At 41.5% G+C, this 24941-nt stretch overlaps 1 protein-coding gene across 1 annotated transcript in view; it reads right to left on the reverse strand.

Annotated features, from left to right (window-relative positions):
- Positions 1-23373, reverse strand: part of RPL34 (ribosomal protein L34) — a 121663-nt gene extending 98290 nt beyond the window's left edge. Inside the window, exons 1-2 of the mRNA XM_074589395.1 lie at positions 23300-23373; positions 884-956 (exon numbers count right to left, since the gene is read on the reverse strand). The gene's annotated coding sequence lies outside the window, so the exon portion shown is untranslated. The remainder of the gene's footprint in view (positions 1-883; positions 957-23299) is intronic.
- Between the last annotated feature and the right edge of the window lie 1568 nt (positions 23374-24941).

The raw sequence follows: 24941 nt of genomic DNA on the forward strand, positions 1-24941 counted from the left end.
AAAATACGCACAGATACCAAACAACATGAATTCAGGAATTTTTTAAGACATCTGAAAACTTAGAGAAATTGCTACAACAAAATCCCCATTTTATATAATTTTGATCCAACTAAAGTAGCTGAGATGAATAAGCATTCTTGTAAAATTGGAATGGGTTCCCTTTTTCATGCAACAATACTCCCCTTAGTTTTGCTTCCAAGGGAATGGTGCCAGCTTTAAAAAAAAAAAAAAAAAGAAATTGCATAGTCTGTAAATGTTTCTCAATTAAGAATACATGTTCCAATGCTTAATTACCCTCTCTGTTAGAAATACACACCTTTTCCCTAGTTAAAATATGATTTGCTTCAATTTCCGGCAATTAGATCCTTTCCCAAACAGAAAAGTCTATTTCCAAACTTCGTACTACGTTAGGTCCTGGCAGACTCTGACCAAGATTATTCTTGTTATTTACCTTCAGGTAAACCAGAGGGAGTGAGTTTCAGATTTCCTACACACTCCCCAGGACTTTTTCTCCTCAAGCAATCACATCTCTTCCCGCAGTTTTCTCCAACTTACCATTGGTTTCTTTGAACTGCCGATGGCAGAATGTGACACTCAGTCCTTACCAAAGAGAATTCCCACTTATATTTGCTACGAAATTCTCTGTTTGTATTTTAAGTTTCTTTGTTCATATCGCCATCAACGGTTAACATCTTAAAAGGATGTCATTAAGCCAAACAGAAGGTGTTACACTAGGAATTTGTTTTCTGCTGTCTACCTAAAAAATTTCCACCACATTCTGTACTCGCTGCTTCTCAGGCAGTCTCCCATTCTGTCATCACGGCCTCAGTATTTGTCCCCTATCCTGACTGTATAAACATTCAAATAATTAAATTTCCCTTACCTTATCAATTGATGCAGAAAGGTCTATATCTCTGGCCTCTTCATAATCCTTAGTTCTTCCAGTCCTGCGTCACCTGCAAAAGTAACCAGTGAGGATCTCCTGTGCTCCTTTGGGTGATCACTAAATATTTTAACTGGTGTATAGCAGAAAGAAAACAGACAGAGTAACTACTCCCAGCTACCACAGGCCTCAAAATGCAAAGTTGCAGAACTTCACTGGGCAGATAGGTAGCTACAAAAAAGCTTCAAATCATCCTTTTTAAATAGCACATATATATAATGCCATACCCTTAGCATCTGATCTAAAAACTTCTCCTGGGAAGAGCAGCCTTGGAAAAACTCCATAAACTCGTCACTGGTGTTTGGGTGTGACAGATTTTCCCAGTATATTCAACCTGATATACATAAGTGGGCACAAGACTTCACAAGACAAAGTTTAAATGTCTCCAAAAGGACAAGAAATGCTATGGTGTCAAGGAAGCAGCTGAATTTGAAACACACACCAAAAAAATGAAAAACATCACAGAACATATCATGTAAATATAAGTACGTACACTTGCTGAATATTTACCATTGCATGAATAAGAGCATTGATATAAAAAATGTGAAAATGAAGGTCTGCAAGATGCACAAAGAACTGAAGTTCTAATTTAGTTACTTTTGTTAATAACTTGTACTTTTCTTTCCTGGTCCTCTTTGCACAGGAAGACATTTTACATGCACACTACATTAATTAGACATGTAAAAGACATTTCAAGCCTGCCAACTCCACTGCTTTGGGCAGTATTCCACCAGATTTCCAGACAATTAGCAGCTGGAACATCTGGAAATCTCAGACAAACGGCCACCAACCACGCAAAAATCGACTCCATATCACACAAGCGTCAGATGCATCCCATGAGTTCAGAGGGACAGACAGACATCACCGGAGGCACTCAAGTCTCCTGGAGTGCATGCACAGTGACTCTGGACACACTGGAGAAGCTGCACAGACACGGATCATGTACATGTGCACATTCTCACACAGAGATGTCAGATTTGCTGTTCTGGGGCTTGTGGAGGATGGAACTTACGATATAGTGACCGTTTGTTTCATTGCTGAGCTTTACAATATCATTCAGGCTGTATCTTCCTATCCTCTAGGAGTTCCAGCAACACCCACCACAGTGGGAGGAGGAGAGCTGAACTTCTGTGCATGTTATTATGTACTTTGTAATGTCAAAGACCAAGACTAAGGCACTCAAAACCAAAACCTTGGTCTGTTTCTTTCCTTTCTTTCACTGTCATAGAGGTTCTGTATCCTCTAAGAGACCAGGAAGCAAGTAAAGAGAACTTGTGTCCAACTGCCTTAACCATTGATGGTAATAAGCGATGATAAAAAATCCCGGTATTTTCCCCAGATGATTTCAGTATCCTGACAGAGTTTTTCAAATCCTGATTGCCCAGAGTTAGGCCCCTAAAATTCCTATGCACACTGTCTCGTTTAAGCGCTGAAGACCCAAATGTTGCGTGATGATGCCTTTCCCAGTCAAAGAGCCTGCTGTGTAAAGAATAAGAGTCCCTGCGGTACAGCACTTCCAGAGCTGGCTACTGGCTCTCGCGCTATGGCATCGCCTGAGCCCTGTTCCTTTGTCTCCAGCTTGCTCCTGATACTGTATTACGGCACAAGAATTAGGCACAAGCCCTCAGCAACTTGCCATCTCAAAGGGAACAGCATTCCTACAACCGATTAATCTGCCAAAAAAAGCCGAAAGAGTCACATCTCTGACTAGAAGGGCTTTCCACTTCAAGGCTTGTTCCACAATTCAGTTCAGCTGAGAAATGCAGAGATGAGGATTTCTCAACTGCGCAGTTTCCAGTAAGGGATGACTCGCCCCTATTGTTAGGAGAACGGGGAAAAAAGAAGCAATCCCCCGAAAAGGACACGACTCAGAGAGCACCATCGGGACGCAGTGCTGTGAAAAGAAGTCCGCGTCCCACAGGATCAGTTGCCCCTACGCCCAGACTCAGTTTGCAGGGGCTGAGCATGACATGAAATGCTGGTGACACAGAGAAAAGGTACAGCCCCTCTGTCCTGGCAGCAACGTGGGCACATCTTCTCGTACCACACCTGAAATGGCAGCTAATGAAATGGGGAGAAAGGAGAGTCCGTGGTGCCAAAGCTGTGGCGCCTTGACACCACACCATGCGATGCAGTTGGATGGTGTCAAAGAGGACACGGAGGCTGCATGAGGTGCTATAAATATACAGAGAAAAACATATAGGGAGTTACTGAGTTCTGTCCATATCCAAACCCAAACATTTACCATTCTGTTTATCCAAGTATCATCCCATTTAGCTGAGCAGCGCTTAACTGAAATTCTTCAAGGTTAGGGCCCCAGGAAGAGTCATTTTCCTGGTCAGTTCTTTGATTGCCTTTACCTCCGTCTCTCCAAATACCCTGGATGCCCCCAAACCATTTGGGATAAGCAAACTTGTGCTGAATTTTCTGTCTAGTTCATTCACTACTTAAGCAGGGGAAAAAAAATCCCAACCTTTGCTTGTTCAGCTAACTTAATATTGAGGGTAGGCAGTGATGTCCTTCTTCCATGAATATGCTAAAATTAATCCAATTTGCATGGGAACATTTAAGCAGCAAATATTTATTCATGATTGGGAGGAAACTGATCCAAGTATGTAAACTAAAGGTGGACATTAAAAAAACTCAGCATAAACATTGATCATCATAGCTTTCCTACAATTAGCTGCCAGGTATAATTAATTTGTGCTTCCAGTCATATTAAATCGCTAACAAGCATAACATGTTTGAAATAAAGAAATAATTCAAATAAAATGCAATTAGGGAGATGCAGTTATTTCAGTCTGGGCAAAGTGACCCTCACTCTAATAGCCCAATAGTTAATGAAGCTGACTTTAAAAGAATTCCTTTTTCTCCCCATGAACATTATCTTTATTTTTTCCTAAACTTCATACTGAAGTTTCAAAATTTAATTAAATGTGCTACACAGTCTGGAGGAGTAAAAAGCAAGAGATACATCAGCAATAGAAATGGCAGACTTCTTGTAAGCAGTCTGCCAACTAAGGGAGTCATATGCCGGGTTATTGTTAAACTGAAGCAGAAGGAGATAAAAAACACATAAGCATGTATTTTTACACACTTTCAATTGAGTATTGTGAATGGTTGTGCTCCTTAGCCGAAACCGTTCCTACTCTGACGAAGGATAAGATTTCAAGGGAGAAGTAAAATTGCCAGAATGTATTTTTTTACTAGAAGACAGATCTCTAGTTTAGCACAGAGGATCTTTAATTCTAAGAGAGATCTCTGTTTTTTGAGAATGACTCCTGGCTGCGGGCTTAAGATTGTGTTTGATCAAAAACAGCTCAGAAGGATCAGTCAAAGTCAGCATCTCACTGTCTTGATGCTTTTCTGCTCAAGGCTCCTAAGAGGAGGATTGCCACGAACAGGGAGCACAGGAACACTGCTGTGAAAGCCTGTGTTACTTCCACAGCAACGCTAAGCTTTTGTGCGTAGATGAACCGTTAGCATTTTAGCAGTGACCAGGGATGTGGACAAATGCACACATCGTTAATTAGCCCTTCTTTAGTTTGTTAGTGTTCCTCTGCTGGAGATTTATTGCCTCTCCATCAGAGCCATAAAAGTGGACCGTACCAATGTCCTTCGTCTATGTCTCAAGCAAAGCCAGTTCTTTGAGGGACCGTAAAAAGTTGGTTTGAGCTAAACTCAAAAATTTGTCACCAAAGTAGATGAGAAGCATACATCTGATCCAATAGGGCTTCATTTCCATTGATCACCACATCAGGTTTAGGCAGCCTATAGGCACACAAATCCTGGTGCATGAGTAGGAACAAAATGAGAGCTTAAGAAAAAAGAGACAAAGAAAATAATCTCACTAGCTTTCATACTCATCTGATGTCCTGTTACCAAAATATTTAAGCACTTAGTAATTTATACATCTATCGTCTTCTGCAGAAAATACACACTGTTATTCATTCTGTCTGCAGAGAGGTAAAAAGAGGACAGGATTTCAGCATGGCTACACTCCTGAATCACCGACTGACTGATGGTTTAGAGATGGTTTTTGTCAGAGTTCGGTTGATGGTTGGACTAGATGACCTGAAAGGTCCCTTCCAACCTAGGCAATTCTATGATTCTATGACTAAGATATTGGTAATGTTGTTCTGAGAAAGAAGAAAGAAAAAAAAGGAAAAGCACTCCTGGAACAGGTGCAGTGAAAGGACACAGCAACTCCTTCCTTATTAGGAATTGTCACAGTTCCTAGGAAAGAACACCATTATGTCATTACGTATATCATCTATAAATCCATGGTTTGCTCACACTTTGTGTGCCCTGTGGTGTGCTACGCCTTCTTTGCAAAACGGTAGGTTCAGCAGCTCAGACAAGGGTAACGAGGAGGAGCCCCAGTGAGGAATCGGGGTGGCTTCTACCTTGCAGTGAGTGGGAAAGAAACCGCATCTTCAGAGCCTCTGTAATTTTTTTTTTCCCTGAGTTTTGCTTGCCTTTGACACAGAGCATGAACACGCAGGTACTAGCACCAAGTCCAGCATCACAAGTTCACTCCATCTTGCACAGAAGCCTTCAGCGGGCATTTCCCCAGCTATCCCTGAAGTCACAGAGACGGACGTGATGCACTCAGGCTGAGTGCACAAGCAGTGTACAGGAGACAGTTGGAAGGTCCTGACACCCCACCAGACCTGTGATTTCACTTGTGAGGTGAGTGGTGAGAAGTTGTTGGGCAACGGTGAGATTCAGCCTTCCTTTTCCTCAGCAAGATTGAACAAAGTAGATCATCTACATTGAAAGAGAAGTTCAACAAATGCATTACAGAGCTCTTGTGCATTTGTTAGGTTGTGCAGTCGCCCTCAGCGGGCATTTTGCTGGAGCTCCAGCTCCCACAGAAATGGACATGTAGCCATTTGGGTAAAAAAGGGGGCCCACAGGAGAAAGTTACAAGGTCCTTTACAAGGTAATGGTCACTTTCTTCCTGATTTTCAATTAATAACGATTAAATAATCTCATCTTGTTAATATTAGCTTCAGAATAAATATCCAATACTATTCTTGTTTTGTACGGTACTGCTCTCAAACCTTCGTTGTATTTTATATATAAAAATATGTATTTTATATATAAACATGTGTATCTGCACACACACACATAAAGACACAAATTTGCTGCAAAATCTCCTGTCAAGATCCCCACTAGCAAAAAAGCACTAGAGCCACCACCGTATGCAACTGAAGGGACAGCTGAGCAGGCTGAGACCTGTCAGCCTGGACAAGAGACAACCTGAACAGGTGATACATGACAGAGGTTAGCACATTAAAGAGCGTCTTTGAAAAGACAGATAAAAATTGACTGTACTCTGGGTCTCTCAGCAGGAGAGTTAAGGGACACCAAATGAAACCTGCAAGAGCAAGGCTCAGGAAAAAGAAGTTCTGCTTGCTACAGAACTCCCTGCAAGAGGTTTAATTAGGAACAGAAAAAGTTTGCATGGGCTGACAGGGAACCTGTACAAGAACCTTGAGGAGACAGACATTTAGGGCTATTAAATAGAAAACCCCCACACATCAGGTTTATGAAATGTTGGGAGTTGGGAAAGTACTTGGAGGAAGTATATTTCTTTCCTTATTTTCAGTCGTCCCTGTGCATTTGCTTATAATCACCTCAACAGAGGGTGGTTATAACCTTAGAGGGTGGTGATGAACCTTAGACCAAGCTAGGCCAGATGTTCTTAACCCTTGAATTTTGTGTTTATCACAAGAGGACCTATTTTGGATTTGTGTTTACGTAGTTCCCTAACAACTACTCACACAGCAGTCAGTAGATGAGCGTAAATTTTAACTCGGACCTCTCGAGCCTAGAACTAATATTTTAACCACACCAGAGCTTTCCTCTCTGATACAGAGCATACTGCTGTATCAAGTCGTTTTCTGGAGGACAAAGTATCCTGAGATGTGGCTCACAGATCCAACAGTTCACAGATTTACAGTACATTAACTATGGTCATGGGAAAATGTTGGGTTTTTCTTCTATAAAGAGGGTCTTGTGTAATATGTAAATGCCACGAGGGATTAGCACAAGAAATTATTTTTGCAGCGTGTGAAAGTGTGCTGTGCCAATTCTCAGAAGGTCCAGCTCCAGCCAAGCCTCATGACAGACCCAGAGGCAAGTGCGCAGCTCTCAATGCCATTGCCCATTAGAGATGGGCCGGACCAGCTGAGATGTCAGAAAGAAACATATGCAAAAGTAGTAATTCACAACAGATAGTTTCATTGCCCGGTCTATCTGAACTAGCTTTGACAGAAAACAGTTCAAGCAGAAAATCCCCTTTTTTGGTAACATAATATTTTACAGACATCCTATCCTTATAGAAAAGTCCTACAAAATTCAAATGAGATGAAAGCTCATACAGTTCTGTAAAAACCACTTTTGTCACCTATAAAGCAGGGAGACTTTTTGCATGTTTTTGTATTATTCTGGTGGAAAGAAAACAACATTCTAATTCAAGTGGTTTAAAAAGCCAGAACTTTAAATATTTTCCTGGTCATATTACATGAGATTCTGTATGAAGATAGTAGCGTTTTTCAGATTGTGCAATAATTAAAGTAAGAGGAAGTAAGCTGCTTAAGAATAGCTTTTATAAGTATATGCAACACTGTCACAGAGTACATGAAATTGTGGAGACTGGGTGTAATGGGATAATAATTCTACCATGTTTGTCAAAATACATGAGCTAATACTTTTTTCCTGAAAGTACGGGCTTACCTGATGCACCCAGTATGGAAATAACTTTCTGTTGATATCTTTTGATGAGTTAATTCTTATTGTTAGTTGTGGGAGGAACCATCTAAATACATGGTCAGGTAAAGACTATGAAGCCTTTACAAATAAATTTTTGAGCCTGGTATGTGTTCTGCACTTTATATAGCAAAGTATTATAAAGAGACTAGAAGATGCAGCCAGGTTAGGAATGAGCTTTTTATTATCTATGCACAAATACGCCAGGGTAAGGGAAGTATACTTGCAAAATTTGGAAAGGAATGGCTGAGAGTAGACTGAGAAGTTATTTGAAGCAGGATCACCCTTTTTTATTTGCTAGAACAAAGGCTTTTAAAGACTAGCTTAAATGAGTCCCAGGCTGCCTATTAATTCCCAAAACAATGATGTAGCGGTTCTCCAAATTTAATCACCTGCTGTCTGTTCATATTTATAAATCGGGTTTCAGGGCTCTAAAATGGTGGGTGTACTATGGATCAGATAGCTCCCAAATGAAAAAATCCTAACGAGAAGAGTGAACCCTTTTGCACGTGTGAAGTTATCAACACATCCTACAGGCTCCAAATAATTGCAAGAGTCAGGAAAGCCCAGCAGACCACAAATGGCACAAAAGAAACTTGCAGGATTAGACACACTTTAAATAATATTGTTCAAAACATACAGTAGGGTTTAAAATAAAAAGCAAAACATAGTGTGTATAAGAACTTGAACAGGAAGTGAACTGAAAAACAACTACAAGCAAAGAGGGAAATGAACAAGTCTATTTGATCTTTCCAGCTGACTTAAATGTGAACACTAAAAAAAATAAAAGTAGTGACAACTAATTTGTGATGTAAAATTATTCCTGTTTTAATTAAATTATAATAAATGAATATAATTATTTATCTAGGTTGGGAGACTTGTCTACCCAGACAGAATTCCTCGCTCAGACCCATTGAGGGGAAGCAGGTGGATCAGGCTGACCTAAATTTGGTTCAGCATTGGAAACTAATGGTAAGATTTTCAAAGCTATCCAAGAAGTTTCTACTACATCCCACATTCCTGGCTTCTTGGCTAGAATCTCTGGAGCACTGCAAGGACTTTTCTTCTACCTGTACTATTTTTTCCTGCTGCAATTCAGCAGGTAAAATCCACATGCTCTGATTTTATTCGGGTTGTCTACTTTTTTTTGCAAAGGTCAATGACTTTTTACAGAGTAGGGTGTGGGTCAGAAGTTACTCTTATGCTACTGCCCACCATATCTTCCTGATTCTGTCCTCAGTGGCCTTTTGAAAGTTCATGAAATGGGAGCAGGACAGCTTTCATTTCTCCTGGGTATATTCCCTACCCTGTATTAAAAATCCTAATAAAGAACTGCTGCTCTGGTTATGGAATAGCATTTCTGATATATTAAACAAAGACAGCAGCCTTCCCAAGATTTTTTTTTTTTTTTTTTTTTTACATAATCTCCTGGCCTGCCAAGTGGCCCAGCACATGGTGTATACAGATGCACTAGAAGACAGACAACTTTCATACCATGAATTCTTTTGCTGCTCTTCTGCTGTGAATGACAACAACATTTTCCACTCATTTTGGTGGCAACGATTCCAGCCTTATCAAAGATTGCCAGTCCAGTTACTCAGGATAAACAGCAGTTTGCATTTCAGAATAACTTTTTTTCTGACCCTCTTTTCCTTTTTGCTTCTTCACTCCCTTCCCCCCCACCTTTTTCTTTTTTTTTTTAAGAAGTAATTTGCGTTCTGCCATTTGCTTTCTCAGCAGGGCTGTTATCAGCGCTAGTCACTAAGGGAGGACAGCTGGTAAGGGAGAGAAAAAGTCAGATCCTTAAGAACATAACCATGGATTTAAACATGTGAACCTGCACCGTAAATTGTTTTGTTATGCAATTTGTATCAAACTCACTCCGTAAGTCAGGGGCAAACCCTGAAGCACATAAAGTTCATAGAAACAGTCAAATGAGACCAAAAAGCACACACTCATACAGATAAAGCAAAGGAAGAGACCATTTGTTGCAGAGCGGCATTTGTAATTCTGGGAACCAGCCCCGCATTCTGAAGCGGATAAAGTGTTTTGCAGAAAAGAGATGAGACTCACAGCTGGAGGAAACACAGGTGTCAAAGTCTGTTGTTACTGCTTTTGTTGTGGCTCAAAATAGGCAGGCATACTCAATATGCAAGAAAAACAAAAAAAGAGATACTTGAGCAAAGTCAGCCCAAGACTGAATGGGTGCAGCAGCCAGGTGGGTCATATTTTCCTCTTGCTTATGTTTCGCTTGATGAAGATGTTCCTGGTGAAGACAACCCAGAAAGCGCGATGCAAGACAAAGATTTGAACCTCTGGTTTCAGCCTGTCTCCAGCAGCAGTTTCAGAACTGGCTTTAGTAGGAATTGCACTTGCACTGGAGCTGAATTTCGCTCACTGCAAGCAAACTTGTTAAAACCCTTCTGCCGGTTTAGCTGCCTGGATATCGTCGTGTTGGCTTCCTCTGACGTATTCAGCAGCAAAGTTTCAAACTGAAGACAGCAGTCTACAGGGGAGCTGGAGCTTACTGAAGTCACTACCTTGTCCCACTTGCAAACTGTTTGACACCATTACTGATTATCCTCTTCGGTTCAAACCCATACTAAGTAGCAGACCTTAGCAGCTGCCTCTCTTCTTTTCTATTAAAAAGCTTAGACATGACACTGGTTTTAGAGGAGAAAGTGGCAGGGAATCAAACTCTGCACTAGCATTCCAATGGTTTAATTGAAGATGAACACTTTGTTCAACTCTTGCCCCTTTCCCCGGGGTGGCCAGCATTGCTTCAAATGCCTGCTGACTTAAATGGTGACAGCTGCAGGACACACACTCATGTATCACAAGCTGCATGCAACAGGAGATAGCTGAAGGGCAGAACTTCAAAGCCACTGGTTGTAACCACCCGGACGGCACAGGGCTGCCGCCACTGCCAGCTGGTAGCTCCAAGCTCAAATGTGGGGACATGGCCTCGCAAGCAACTGGACATTTGCCATGTCTTGGATGTGCTGCGTTTCCATCCCGGAGACAGGCCGGAAAAGAGAGGTGAGGAGAGTGCTGACTGCTTTAACATTTTACTGGGCTTGTTCAGCTCCTCCAAAAACTGATAGCAGTACATCAACCTGTGGGCTTTTCTCCTCTTTCAAGGAAAGGACTGCAATTAAGGTAAGGAAGAACCGAGCTGATTTTAGCTTACTTCCTCCAGCACACCAGCTTCAAACAAGGTTTTTAAACTTCTGTGGAATAAGAACAACCACAGTTTAAATATTATTTCTTAGTACTTGAGGAGTATTGTGCAAGTCTTCCACCTTCACAGGAAATTATCCACATCCTGATCAGCATCAAAGGCCTCAGGCAGTATTGGCTGGGAAAGACACAGTGGCCTCTAACACTAATTTGGATGCATAGTTTATTTTCAGACTTATGCAGGAGAATCTAGTGTAGAAGACAGTTCAGTGAATTCAAGCAAGAACGGTCTTTTAACCGAGGGATGTGTAAGCATGAACGCCTTATGCCTTATTTCTGCTGCCAATACCTGACGTGGCACTGGCCGAGCCACTCAGTCTGACTGCAGTCTGGGCTCAATGGCTCAGTTTTAGACATGCTAAAAGGGTCAATTTTAGACATTCCCAAAGTTTGACTCGTGCACTAACCATTTCAGAAAGCAATAGAGACAGCGGCACCAATTCACCATTTCAACTAAGTTCTGCCAAATGCAGGAATGGAGGAAAAGAGGAAAAGATTTAAGCAAGCTTCGTGCCCTTTTCTTATCCCTTTCACATTAGAACAGCCTCACTAACTTAAATTAGATCCAAAGGATGACTCTGACAACCAGAAAGAAATAGTGCAAGGCACCACAGATTACTGGTTATATGGTGGCAGTGCTTAAAGGGCACATTGAACTGGCTGACAATGCTCAGAAAATGCCTTCATGGGGCTTTCCAGGTCACTTTCCACGTTTCAGTTGTTGCATATGAGTTTTAGATCTCCTAACCCACAGGTATTTTATGTTTCTACAAGTTGGCACCAAGCCTTTTCTCTTGCTCTGTGATGTCTCATGCTACCTTCATCTGGCAAAAAGGACCTCAGGGAAGGAGTCAGTGATGCTCTGCAGCTAGAAATAGTTGGTCCCTACCTCAAAGGAGCTGGGTTGGAAGGCACGCATTCCCCGACTGCAGCTTCATGCTCAAGTCCTTCCACCTCAAAACCAAACTTATGGAGATAAATGTTAAGCAGCATTCATCCTCACTGCTGGAGCACAAAGGGACTACAGCAGAACTGACATCACAGATGCCTTTTAACTGGAGAGTCACAATCCTATGTTCGTATTTCCTTCCCAACTTCTGTTTCTAGGTTCACAACATTAACAATCATCCAGCGTTCCATATTAAGAGCAAATGAAAGGTACAACCCCCAGAACTGAAGGCTTAGAGTTGTCGGATGTTCTGCTTAATTTACCAACCCCCTTTTTTTCTTCCCCTGCTGAAAACAATAGGCTAATTCACTCAACCACGTTGGTCCTGTAGTATTGTGGTCCAGATGGAAGAGGTTCTCAGGAGTCTTCCACACATCCTTCACTTTGCAAACTATTTAGACCTAATTGCTTCAGGAAACCACAGATACTAAATAACAATGGACCTGCACTGATGCCACACTTTTCTGTGATCTAAATAGGGATGCTCTTGATATGCACTCCTATATTGTAATTTTTGTCACACTACACTTCAACCACACAACATACCAGGCAACTCTGTTTACTTCAGTTTAATGTTTAATGTTAATGTTTAACAGTTAATGTTTATACTCAGTAAAATACTCTTCAGCAGATATAGCTGTCATAACTCATTAATGGATGGTTTATAACAGATCTGTCAATAGAAAATTAAGTCCTATTTCTGTCCAGTTAGAAAGATTTCTGTTTTCAGGTAGTAAAGAACTATGATTGGAGTAGAAGCACCAGGAGTCCTCATTAGAAAATCAGCATAAGTGATTTGGGCAAATGACACATTACTAGTGGAGCTTGAAGAACATGGATCTGTTACACAGTACAAGGCACATTGGACTAAGTTTGTTTATCTCTTGCAGGGTGACATCTTGCTTCCAATTACATCCATACAATGCTATTAATTTAGACAGAAGCTGGCCCACTAGCCTTCTGTCAACTGTTCAGGAGCCTGTAGTGTGAAAAACCTCATAAAGCGTTAAGAGCACCACACACCTCAAGCCACAGAAGGGCCCTACACAGCAATAGGAGAGACTGAGAAAGCCACGCAAAGATTTCTCATGACAAGGCAAGAAGGGAAGAAAACATCCCTGTGCTGCTTCCTTCATCTTTCCAAAGAAATTGCCAACTGTCAGCTATCTGTCAAATTCCACAAGGCCAGAAGCAAGCTGGTAACTATACCAATACCACAACGCTTGAGGGAATATCTTACTTAAAAGCTTCCTATGGTGAAGAAAATCCATCTATCAGTATTGACCACCAGTACACTAGCAGGTTCTGATTCTCAGTATGAGCAGCAGAAGTTTGAAGGCATACTAGAAATTTTAAAGAGTGCTTACTCGCTTCCAGAACACTGACAATGCAATGAGGAATAATAAAAGAATGACTGCTGTACTTGCAAGTGTTTTTCTGTCTTTTCAATATGCTTTTCATTCAACTGATGAGATAGGTACCAAATCCTTTTGGCCCCATGAATACAGTACTACGACACTGGAAAGATTTATTTTTTTTATTTTTTTTTTAAGTGAGCCGGAGACACCCAAATTTCAGAGAGAAAATTATGAGGAAAATGTATCTTTCAACTGTGATTTTAAGGCAACTTATGATCGGGAGCACTTGGAGCTGGTCATACTGCAAGCTGCTGTAAGTATGTACCAGTCCGCATTCTGTCCTCAGGCAGCCATAGCAGCAGGGAGGCATGGCACAGCTTTTTATTTATTCTAACCTGCTTTGTTGTTTTCTGTAGCACTGAGATCATTAAGAAAGAAGTTTTTTAGCTACAGAAAAACATAACCCAAATTTTTAATGACCTCTCTTAGTTCCCCACTGCGTACGCAGCTAATTATTTTTCACTTGCGCATTTCCTGGGCCTTTCTTCATTCAGGTCAGTCAAGAAAACCTAAGAGCTACTAAGAGAAGGTGACCACTCTTTTAAATATTCTGGCACCTGGCGAGAAGATGTTCTATGCATTCAACCTTCTTCTTCTCTTAATCTTTGAAAGTTTTGAAGACAATGGAATGGAGGTGGCAACTCCTCTAAAATCAGACTTTCCTGTTTGGGTTTGGATTCCAAACCAAGGCAGGAAGAACAGAAGCAACTACTCCTGGGATTTCCGAGCTGCACCTGGCTATGCCTCCTTCGGCATTCATTCCATACGCACAAACGAAGAGGACAGAACATGAGACAGAGGAGGCTCTTTCAGAGCAGAGGGGAATTTTGCAAGCATTTTGGGGAATAAAAGAAAGTCAGAAGCATTATAACTCTGTCAATAATGCATTATACTTGAAAGGGCCTGGGTATATCTATCACTTCGCACGTTACACTCTCTCTTTTAGGGGAGTTTCTGAATATAAAACCCTTACCTGATTTGATGGACCAGCGCTTTCAAGCTAGTCAGCACCTGCTCTCAAACTTGATATACTCTCAAACTGTTTTAAGTGAAGCCAAAGGATCAAGACTTAATTAGCAGTGAAATGCTTCTTATACTGATCGGTTTGCTCCAGATCTCCTGAGGGACATAAGATTTGTCTCTATCTGGAATCCCCACCCTACCCTCAGCTGCTCATTAGGAGGTTTGTGTTTTGTCATTTGGCAGACACTCACCTGCCGCGCGCACTGCGATGGAAGAGCGCTTTTGGCAGGGGAGGCTGTGCGGCTCCGGGAGCAGGGGAGGCAAGTTGTAGCAGCTTCGCCTCTTATGAGCACTCCAGCTCTGCCAAACCAAACAAGACAAGGTGAAATGCTTTTCTTGCTGCTCCTCAGTAGACAGCCTCATTAGTTACTTGTTGGTCCAATGAGAGGGGTTCCCCCCCCCCCTTTTTTTTTTTCCTGCAGCAATAACAGTCATTCAGGTGTAACACTTCAATTAAAAGGCTTTCCTTCTCTGGCACCCACAGCAATAAGTCACACCTCCACTTAGGAAAAGAGCTTTGCTTCCAGCAGAAGTGTAGAGGTGAAAGTGTAGCCATTACGAGTAGGATTTTCACAGGTGGTATCAGATGCCCAGCTCAGTGTCTCACAAGGCCTGGCAAATACTTTAGCATCCCAGGCAATACAAAGGTGCAAAGTATTGTTATAAAGGAGTGACACTGGCAAGAATTCAGGCCATAAGGGTCTTAACACCTCTGCTGAGCGGAGTCTGTTACTAACAGAAAGACCAAAACAAACTCCATCACAGCCTAGAACAGCTGGGCCCTGATGTCTTGCTCACTTGCTGCGGCAATGACTTTTTTTTTTTGGTCACTTAGCACAAAGCTAACCTTGTCATTCCCTCAATTTTTGCAAATCTCTCAAACACATCTGTCTAAATATCCATGACCTAGAGGGGAAAAATAATATATTTAAAATACAAAATGGGTGCCAAATCTAACTCATCAGTCTCTGCTGGGATTCCTGAGAGTCTTGGGAGGTGGGACCTCAAGCAGTTTATTTTGGCATCGTTCTCTGCTAGGGAATCTTTTGATGGCAGTGACTCTGGAAGGGACCTATGCTTTGAGAAGAAAGCAGGGTAAGCATTAACATGAGAGCAGAAGAAAGTCTTATAATGCAAAACCAGGGAAAAAGTGATAAAATTCATCTGACTTTCAGTGTTTTTCATTCAAAGAGAGTAAGAAGGCAAGAAAGGGAATAAGATACAGTCTAAAGTTGTGACAAAGTCCTTATCCAGTTAATCCTTTTGACTACATAGAATTGCCCTTACCACAATTTTAGTGGTTTTTCCCTCCTTTCCTTCAGTCCCCAGATGGAAAGAAACTGCCCCAATCCATTGACAGTATCTTTGAGATATTTTTCTTTGATTAAAAATGTTTCCATTGCTAATATGATGCTATTTGCACTGCCTCATGTAGCTCTGCCCCAGGATTCAGCCCCAGAAACAAGGGAAATAAAGAAAAAAAGTGATCCTGTAATTGGAAAGCTCATTTACTTTCTGTCTTTATACATTTTATAGTCCCAGTGTCTTTTAGTATATGTCTGGTCTGATGACAGGAAGGCCTAAGGTCTTCCTAAAGTTCAGTTTTCCTTTCTCAAGCATAGAACCAACCAAGTAATCAAGGTAACTATCAGTTATTATCTTTTTCAAGTTGTAGTTGTGACTAGGACGTCAAGAAAACAAACAGGCAAAAGGTTTTTTGGCTAACCTTGGTTTCTTATCTGCCCGCAGCCACTTCTAACATCGGGCCAATACTTTTAGCTTTGTCTGTGGGAGAGGAAAAAAAAAAAAAAAAAAAGAAAAGAAAGAGACAAAAGAGAATTGTTGCTAGATTTTTAAGTCTTCCAGAGCAGCTGGAGAGCTGTCACTCAGGCAGTAGGCTAGGCTGTGGCAGAGCTGGGTCCCATCTCTGCCTGTGCCTGGACAGCCTATGAGCCAGTGTCTGCCAGGTTATTAACCTACCTGCCAGACTGCCTGCCTGGGGTCAGGCTGTCTCAGTCTCTCCTGCTCAATCTGCTATATTTTACATAGAATAAATCATTCATTAGGGCTCAGTGCACAAAATAACTTCATCACTAAACAGTTAGACGAGTCTTGGGGGAAGCAGAAAAGGATTGCAGTCCCTGCTCCAGGAGACATTTACACTCTTAAATTAAGTAGTCAGTGTAACGCAGCCTGGAGCACAGATCTCATTTCTCCTAGGTGAGTGCACTAAGCCATAAAAATATTCTCTCCATGGCCTCCAAAATATTCAAAGTATTTTCTCAATAAAAGTAGAACAAGAGGAGTTAAGAACTTCACTCTCCTCCACCTAAATAAAGCCCTAATATCTGAGTGATATTGATTCAAATGTCCTCAAGGTGAGGAAGGAACGTAATCCTGGCCTCCCACAGACAGAATAAGTACCCTAATCACCAGGTTCTGGGATGAAAGGGATTGCATCTACTTTGTCATTTCCTCTCCTTAAAAGTGCCATAAAACAAAACATTACACTTGATGCTGAGTATTTTGTCCTGAATGATAAAAATCCATTCACGTCCTCATGGGGAAAAAAAAGTATAAGTTTTTACTCAGCTGAAGTTTAACTTTAGTTAAAACTTTCAGTTAAACTGAGCTGAATCTCTTCTCTTTTTCCCATTTAGTTGCCAGTCCAAGCTGTAATATCAGTGATTCACACAGGCATAGCCCAAATCTTTGTTAATCAATGAGATGATTTAACTAAAACCTTCCATAAACGATCTGTTCAAAAAGCCAACATTTTTCTGTGTAGAATATCCAATCCTCCTTTCTTAGGGACTTATGTTTGAACATGGGATTTGAAAAAAAGCAGTTCTTGATCGAATCTTGTCTTGTGCAGTCTCAGCTTGTAAGGAATTTTGTTTAATTAAATTGGCTATATATATATATATATATATATATGTATATACGTGTGTATGTATGCAGTTTGCTTTAAAAGAGAGAGATCAGCTAGGAGACCACATGTTTTCCCTGCTTCCCACTGCTGGAACCAGGTTCTCACTATCATACAGTCCTCATATGGATTCCTTGCACATGGTTCACCAGGGAACTGGGTTAAACCCCTGTACCACCAGCCAGCTGGACTTGTACCATTATGTATACTGTGCCCAGGATTTCAACTCTTATGTTGGAAAAAATGAAAGTTTCTTTTTTTGAGAGAGAGAGAGATATGGCTTATCCCCTCACATTGTCTCTTTTTTTTAGCTTCTTTCTCGTGACCTCTCAATGTGCTCCTGCTGTTCAAACACCCTGCCTAGGACCTATCTCAATTATTCTCTGCTACTGACCAAGCCAGCAAGACCCCAAAATCCTCAGCCCCCACTTCTGGATTCACCTACTGGAATGGCATCTTCAAAAAGATCATTATTTATTCATAAACAGGCCAAAGGCTCTTGCCGTAGGTATTGACAATGTTCATATCATTAGAAGTTTTGGACTTGGATACTGAAATTTACTGAAAACATTCTCAGTTATTAATCCAGTCAGGAATAGGGGCTGGGACAATCAGTACCAGGACAAACACATGGGAAAAATTGCCTTTTTATAGCCTGTTTTATGGTCCTCCAGCTCGTCTAGGAGTAGAGAGAATCTGGAAAGTCTTGAAAAATCTATGTCCTTTCCCAAAAACAAAGGAGGATTTCTGAAAGACGACTGGTATTTTTCTTGCTGTCCTTGGGTAGCCAAAACTAAAAGGAGTTACTCAGCACTTAAACAAAACAATTGGCCATAGCTTATGACCACTAAAAAGAAAGAACTCAAGCTTGCCGAAAATGGAACTTTCATTCAAAACTCTTCTGTATTTTAAATTATGAGAAGAGGAGAAAAATGGAAAAGTTTCCTGTCCTTTCAGGAAGGTCAGAGCTCCAGGCAAGAACCTGACACCCCCGGGGCAGACTGGTGGGAATCTGCAATGGCAGACTGGCAGGAAAACCAAAAAACCTTCCTCCCCATATGCCAATGAACTCAATGGGTTCCTGAAAAACTGTTTTATTTCACCCGGCCAGCCCCTCCCTGCAAAAAAGCGTTAAGTTTGAACATTTGGTCTGAATTTTTGAACCACCCTTGCTTCCCAAGTGTCCAGTTCCACATTCCTTCCATACCCCAGCTTCTCAGGGGCCATACAGGACATTATATGGGGCTGGTAGATGCAATTCTGTGTGTGACTGGTACTGGTGCCTTTCAATACCACAGAACAGTACAGGTGTGGTCCAAGGGGATGTGAGGCAGTTTATCCACAGCATATTTTGGTGGCAGAAAAAATTAGAAATTTTAATGCATACCTAGTCAATGAAATACATCTTTCCTGGAAGGAAATACCTTGTATTTATCTAGAGAACTCAGTCACTATCTGGTTCAGGCTGTGTTTAGCACAATGGGTACATGTGTGGAAGATACAGATACTTGTTTGTGTGTAAACAGAGGTGCAGCCTCTGCCCTGAAGAGCCTACACTCTTCTAAAGCTTTTAACATCCTTCATCACATCTATCACATAACTCTCCCTCTTAGCATCCTGCTGACCTCTGCAAACTCATGAGAGCAAACCTGCTTCTTTACGCCTGCTTGCTGCGATGATTTGTCCTTTTAGAACTGCTGTACCTGTCACAGATGAAGTTGGCACACTACAGACCTCAGCAGATGCAAAGGCACTGGTGAGCTTGTGGTGTTACCAGAGAGACCTTTGAAACCTGCAGACAGGTCTGCCCAGGCATTTTTTTCCAACCATAGCTCCCTGCGGCCTATGGTTATTCCCCATTTAGGCCCATTCAGCAGCAGAACTAAAACACAGAGGCAGTAAATCCCACTGCAATCCTCTCCATATACAACACACTTTATTATAACAGAATAAGGGGTTCAGCTCTGCTGGACCAAATCAAGTTGGCCAGTGTTAAGTATCACATTTTAGATTCAAATCCCTGCTAAACCCTCTGCTTACGCTCGTGGTTAACATTATTTTTATATCTGTCTTCAGAAATGAAAGACAGCAGCAGCTCACACATAGCAGCAGCTTTTAAAGGCCAACTCCGTAGATTAAAGGGTGATACACTGAGCACCGAAATCCCACCACCCCAGTGTCTACTGATTAGGTTGGGAGAAAAGCTGAGTGACAAACATGTTTCCAATCTGCCTAGCCCATGCAGCGAAATGGAGCAATCTGGCCTGAAAAGGGATTTAGACTTTTGTTGTGCACAAGGGGAGAAAAAGCTGATTTAAATCCATCAACAATGCTCACCCTCTTGGTGATCTCGGAGATACGGAACAGAGTCTGGACACAGTTCATATCCTACCTCTCACCAGGCCCCACACTTCCACTCAAAGACAAAAGCTGGCAGATGAGGCAAATGATGCTGCCTTGCTATTGAGCTGCCTGCTCACATAAAAACACATTGTAAAATGCGTAGACCCTGCCTGGGGCATTTGATCCAGCAATTTTTAAAGGGAGAGTGAATCCCCGGCCCATAGGAAGAGAAATATATGGCCCTTTAGTTCATCAAGACCGTTGCTATTAATTAATATGTGTATAGCGCTGCATGCATAAAAAACATCTTTATAGACAGAAAGGTCTTGCTCCAACCTGTTTACAGCCTAAACCAGACAGGCATTTACACCAGAGAATAACAGCAGCCTACAACTGGTACAAGCGGGACAGGCAAAAAAGGAACATGGCAAAAAAACAAAACAAACCAAACAAAAAAAAACCCCACCAAACAAAAACCCCACAACTCAAAACAAAAAACAAAGGAAAAGGAAATAAGGTTTCTAAGAGAGAGCTATTAGATCCCCTTACAAGGAAAGCAGATCACATGGTTTCCTTTATCCTGGTTATTTAATATATGCCATCCCCGTGCATTTCCCTGTGACTGCCATAAGGAGTGAGCCATTACATTCTCTCTTTATCTCTTGTCATAAGGACTGAGAATGAGGTGATAACCCATTTTTCTGAAGCCTCTCTCAGACCCTTGGAAAAAAAAAAAAAGAGCCTTATTTTATCCAAAAGAGGTGAAAAGGTTAAAAAAAAATACCATTCTGGTTGCCTATAAGCAAATCTGCTCTTTGCTCATCTTTAATTGTACTCTTTTTTAAATAAAACAAAACAGCCATGCAGGGGTGCATGTGGGGAAAGCCAATTCATGCAAAAAGCAGAGGCTTGTTTTCTCATGGCAGAAATGCAGATGGTGCCCTACGACAGTTGCAAAGAACACCAACAAAATGGTTGCTGGAAAACAGCAGCAACGGCAGCAGTCCTCGCCTCCATTACTCTACAGATGCCCCTCGCGATAGGCATTAGTGTAGAGCTTTCTCGTTCACAATGATTAAAACAGACTTCAGCAAGCCCTCGTTGCTACCATCTTTGGAGAGCAGTATTCAGATGCAGATTGCCTTAAATCCCATCAACCCATTCAGGCGTTTGTACGCAAGTGTGTCTGCCTCTGCGTGTGTGTATGCGTGCGTGTGTTTAGATGCATTTATACACATACACAATTCTCACTACCCATGCACCTTCTCTCCACCCTCTCGTTCAGAGAGAAAGAGCTAAAATTGTCAAAGACGAGAATGTGTATTTTCCAGGCTACTTTGTCAGATGTTCGTGTGTGCATCTTATAAATATTTCATACCAAATATTTAACATTATTCCTTCCCCAATCGGATCAGCTTTGAAATGCTCCTCAAAGTGAATTCTCCCCTAACAATGGCTTGACGCAAAAGCCTTTTTTCTCTCTTAAGAAGAGGAGGCTGCACATGGTCTGCTACCATAGCAGCATGAATAGTTCTTATTTAATGGAAAATAAAAGATACTTTACATTAATTCAGTGGGGGATGGAAAGCTGGGCACATGCGTACCTTGTGCTTCAAACATGGACGAGCATCATACCTTGACCTCCCCTCTCCCGGTCCCATGATTATTACCCAGCTTGCATTAGAAGTGTAATGGGAAGTGACAAGTTTATGTAAATGATCCACACAAGGATTTTGCTCTTGTAAAACAGAGCAGTTACTCTGGGCTTTCTAATTATTTCATGCCTTGTGGTTCTGTGATGGGGCAGAGATGACTATTACTTGAAAAGTATATTGTGATTGACAAGCCGGTGTCCCCCTGGAACTCATTAAGGCCTGTGCTTTGCAAGAGGGGGTAGAAAACCCTACCAGGCACACCACACACACACACACACATCCTCACCCCAGTGCCGGTTGTTCTTTCAGATCATTTGCTGGGATTTTTGCACTGGTAGAGAAAAGCATAATCTGCATGTATCTCAAACAAGTACCACCTCCTGGCTACAAATTGACCAATTATCCTCTGCTTTCCCATTTTTATTTTAAAATCTGTAAGATTAGCAGCAACACAACTGTCAAAGATACAGTGGTCTTTGGATTTTACCACGCTGGGTGGAAAAGTCAGTTGTTTCACAGTACCCTATTCAACAGAACGGGGAGCCGAGAGGGGCTGGGACAGGGGACGAGGGCTACCGTAAAAGCTACCCCTGGTGCATTTCTGCGGCTATGAGATTTGTGCCAAGAGCCTTCCAGTGTGTATGGATGGCCATTCTGCTGCCACTGCATGACCTGTTTGCCTTTCTTTCTTAATTGATTTTTCTGGCCTTCAAACTTGCCAACAAAATGACAATTTGTTTGGCAAAAGTAGAGCCCCTGTCTTTTGAAACGTATGCCGCACTCCAACTACGGAGAAGGGAAAAATCCTATTCAGGCAGCTGCATTAATGTTTCCCATTGTAGAAGTGGTTTTGAATTCTGCTGTTGGTTTGGGATGTAACACAGTTTAGCATAAAATCAATTCATTGTTAACTCCATTGTGGTTGGATCTTATGGGCATGCAGCATTTCTTACTTTTAGTTACGTTTGATTTGTGACTGAAGTAAATCCTCTGGAGATACTTACGAAAGGCCTACTTACAGGCCCCACTTCAATTCTTCCATTAGAAAATATTGGCACTTTGTTCAAGTGGCATACTTCAAGATGCCTCAATCTTTGCAAACAATTAAAAAACAAAATCAACTTCTTGGTTTTTCAGTTTCAATTTGACCAGGAGTTGGGTACTTAATTCAAAATCTTTCCAGCAACTCACTTGACTATATCTGAAAGAATTCAGCAGGGGAAATGTATGATTTTGCTATTACGTTCTATAACAGCATTGCACTGAAATAAGAGCAACCCATCATCTTTAATACTTTTGTTGTGTCTAATTTATCAGTAGATTTCCCCACAAGACATCTGGGTCATGGATATTCAATAAACAAACAAAATCCTCAAGATCCAACCCATCAAGCTCAGGAAAAAAGCTGAAAGCTTCCTCTCCCAAAAAGCTGCATGTTATTGGTAATCAATCAGCATAAAGAGAGAAATACAGGAAGGAGAAGAATCATAAAGCCAATGAAAGAAGGGAGGAAGTGTCTCTCTGTTAGCAGTGAAAAGAGGATTTTCAAGCACAGTGAGCGTTGGCTTCATTTGTCTCTGTTGAGGTGATTCCCACATTATGAGTCTCATAAGCACAGACGTAGGTTAGTGCAAGGATTGTCAAGATCTGCCTTTTGGGGATGTGCAGTTTGCAAGCAGCTCAAGTGCACTCTCAGGCTGAGGATGAATCATATGGCCAGAAACAAAGCTCAGCAACCACGTGGCTCCTGTGCCAGTCCAAAATTGCAGCTGCAGAAGGAAGCGGGTTAGCAGGAAGGGCAGCAGCCAGTATTGCTAAGTTTCTCTGGCACACGGTTATGTGCCCTCCATTCCTGCTTTTGCAGTGAGAGGCCACAATCATCTCCTGCTGGTGAACTGCATCCACTGCTTCCCCTTCCTTGGCTCTCCAAGATACACGTCTGATGGCTGCCAGCCACTTGAGAAATTTGACATGCAGCTCATTGGGAGAGCAAAATTGTTCAATGTTGTTCAGTGTACTCACCTGGTGCATATCTCCATTGACTGAGACTTCAGGCAGGAGAAACCTCATTTGACATCTCATCTGATTTGGAGGCCAGCAGCTAGAAAATACATAGTTTTTACATGTAAGCTGAGCAAGTACAAACTGAGGGACTCATTTTGTGTCAAGCAGAACTGTCGGCTAATCATTTAGCACTAGCACAGTACTTTTCTACTAAGCAAATTTTATCTTATCTCTGCTCAACCCATTCAAGTTAACACTCCAGCAATAGCTCACTCTCTCCTTGAGTGTCCTTCACAGGCAGCCGTGGAGAGCTACTGGTTTTTTTATTGGAACGTTTGTATAGCCGCTGAGAGTCTACTGCTTATGCATCTTCAATAACAGAAAATACATGGGCTAGAGGTAAGCCTTCTGCTATGATTCCCATCCACAACTGGATTACAGGAGAGTTCTTAGATACCTGTTCTGAGACCCAAACTGAAAACAGAGGACTCCTTGAAACTCAGTCTTTTGGGAATTTGGACTGTCCTGCCTCCAGGGGATAAGCAGACACTTTTTCAGTTTTATTGAGAACCTTTTGTCACTGCTGTAATCATTAGCCTCTGGCCACAGAGATGCAGAAAAAGAGTGATAAGCACTTATGACAGAAGATATTTTAATAGACAAGAGCACTGTAGTCACTTCTACAGACACTGTCAAAAACTTAACGAATAGAAAGAGAGCTTAACAACAATTTGAAGAAAGCAAGCTCAACTAAATTCACTGAGCAACTTAGAAGAGCAGGTCATTTACACTAGAAGGGCATGAAAAAGGACTGGCCAAAATCTATCCGTTATGGTCATATTCAGCATGCCTTTATTTTAACAGCCCAATTGCTATAATGAGGTTTCATTATCATTTTGAAGAGTACAAGTTGTGATCACGTACATAAAGACTGAGCTCTGCGAACTCTTGATCATGAACACGTAGCATCAGCCACAGCCACTAACTCTGTGGAAAACAGAGCAGAGAAGAAACTACCAGTTTATTCAGGAAATGACTTGGAAAGTTTTGCTGTAAGAAGAGAGTCAAAGAGGCTGAACCATTTCCTTCCATGCTGGTGGTAATCAGGCCTATTACAGCTCACCTGGAGAACCGTTGTCAGTGAAAGGCATGGCGTAAGTGCCTACAGCCGATATTTCACCAAGCCTATACGATTATCTATGGCAAAAGTTAATATGGCTCAGTTCATATAAGTACACTAGTATAAGCATTTATGTAAACTGTGCCTTTAAAATCACCTCAGTTAAAATTCAAGCTAGCATACTTCTGGCATGTTTATCTAGTCTCAGTGGAAGTGTCTGACCTTTACATTGCTTTATGTGTACAATGAAAACTGCTGTTAATGACATGTTCTAAGTTAAATTATGCTTATTTTGGGGTGGAGCAAGTCATATTGTGGAAGTCACGTATTATATCTTCTCAAACTGGTCAAGCCCAAACCCCTGCTTTTTACTAGAAAAGAGTACACTATTTTACTAAGAGTATATGTATATATGCATATATAGATTTATGTTCTATAACCATCCTTATATATTAAACTATATATGTATAACTATATTATACATGTGTTTAAGGTCTTTAGACCTGGATACTTCAAGTTATGCAGGTCTGATAATCTTCC

The sequence above is a fragment of the Larus michahellis genome, chromosome 5, assembly GCF_964199755.1.
Source record: "Larus michahellis chromosome 5, bLarMic1.1, whole genome shotgun sequence".
Taxonomy (NCBI): domain Eukaryota; kingdom Metazoa; phylum Chordata; class Aves; order Charadriiformes; family Laridae; genus Larus; species Larus michahellis.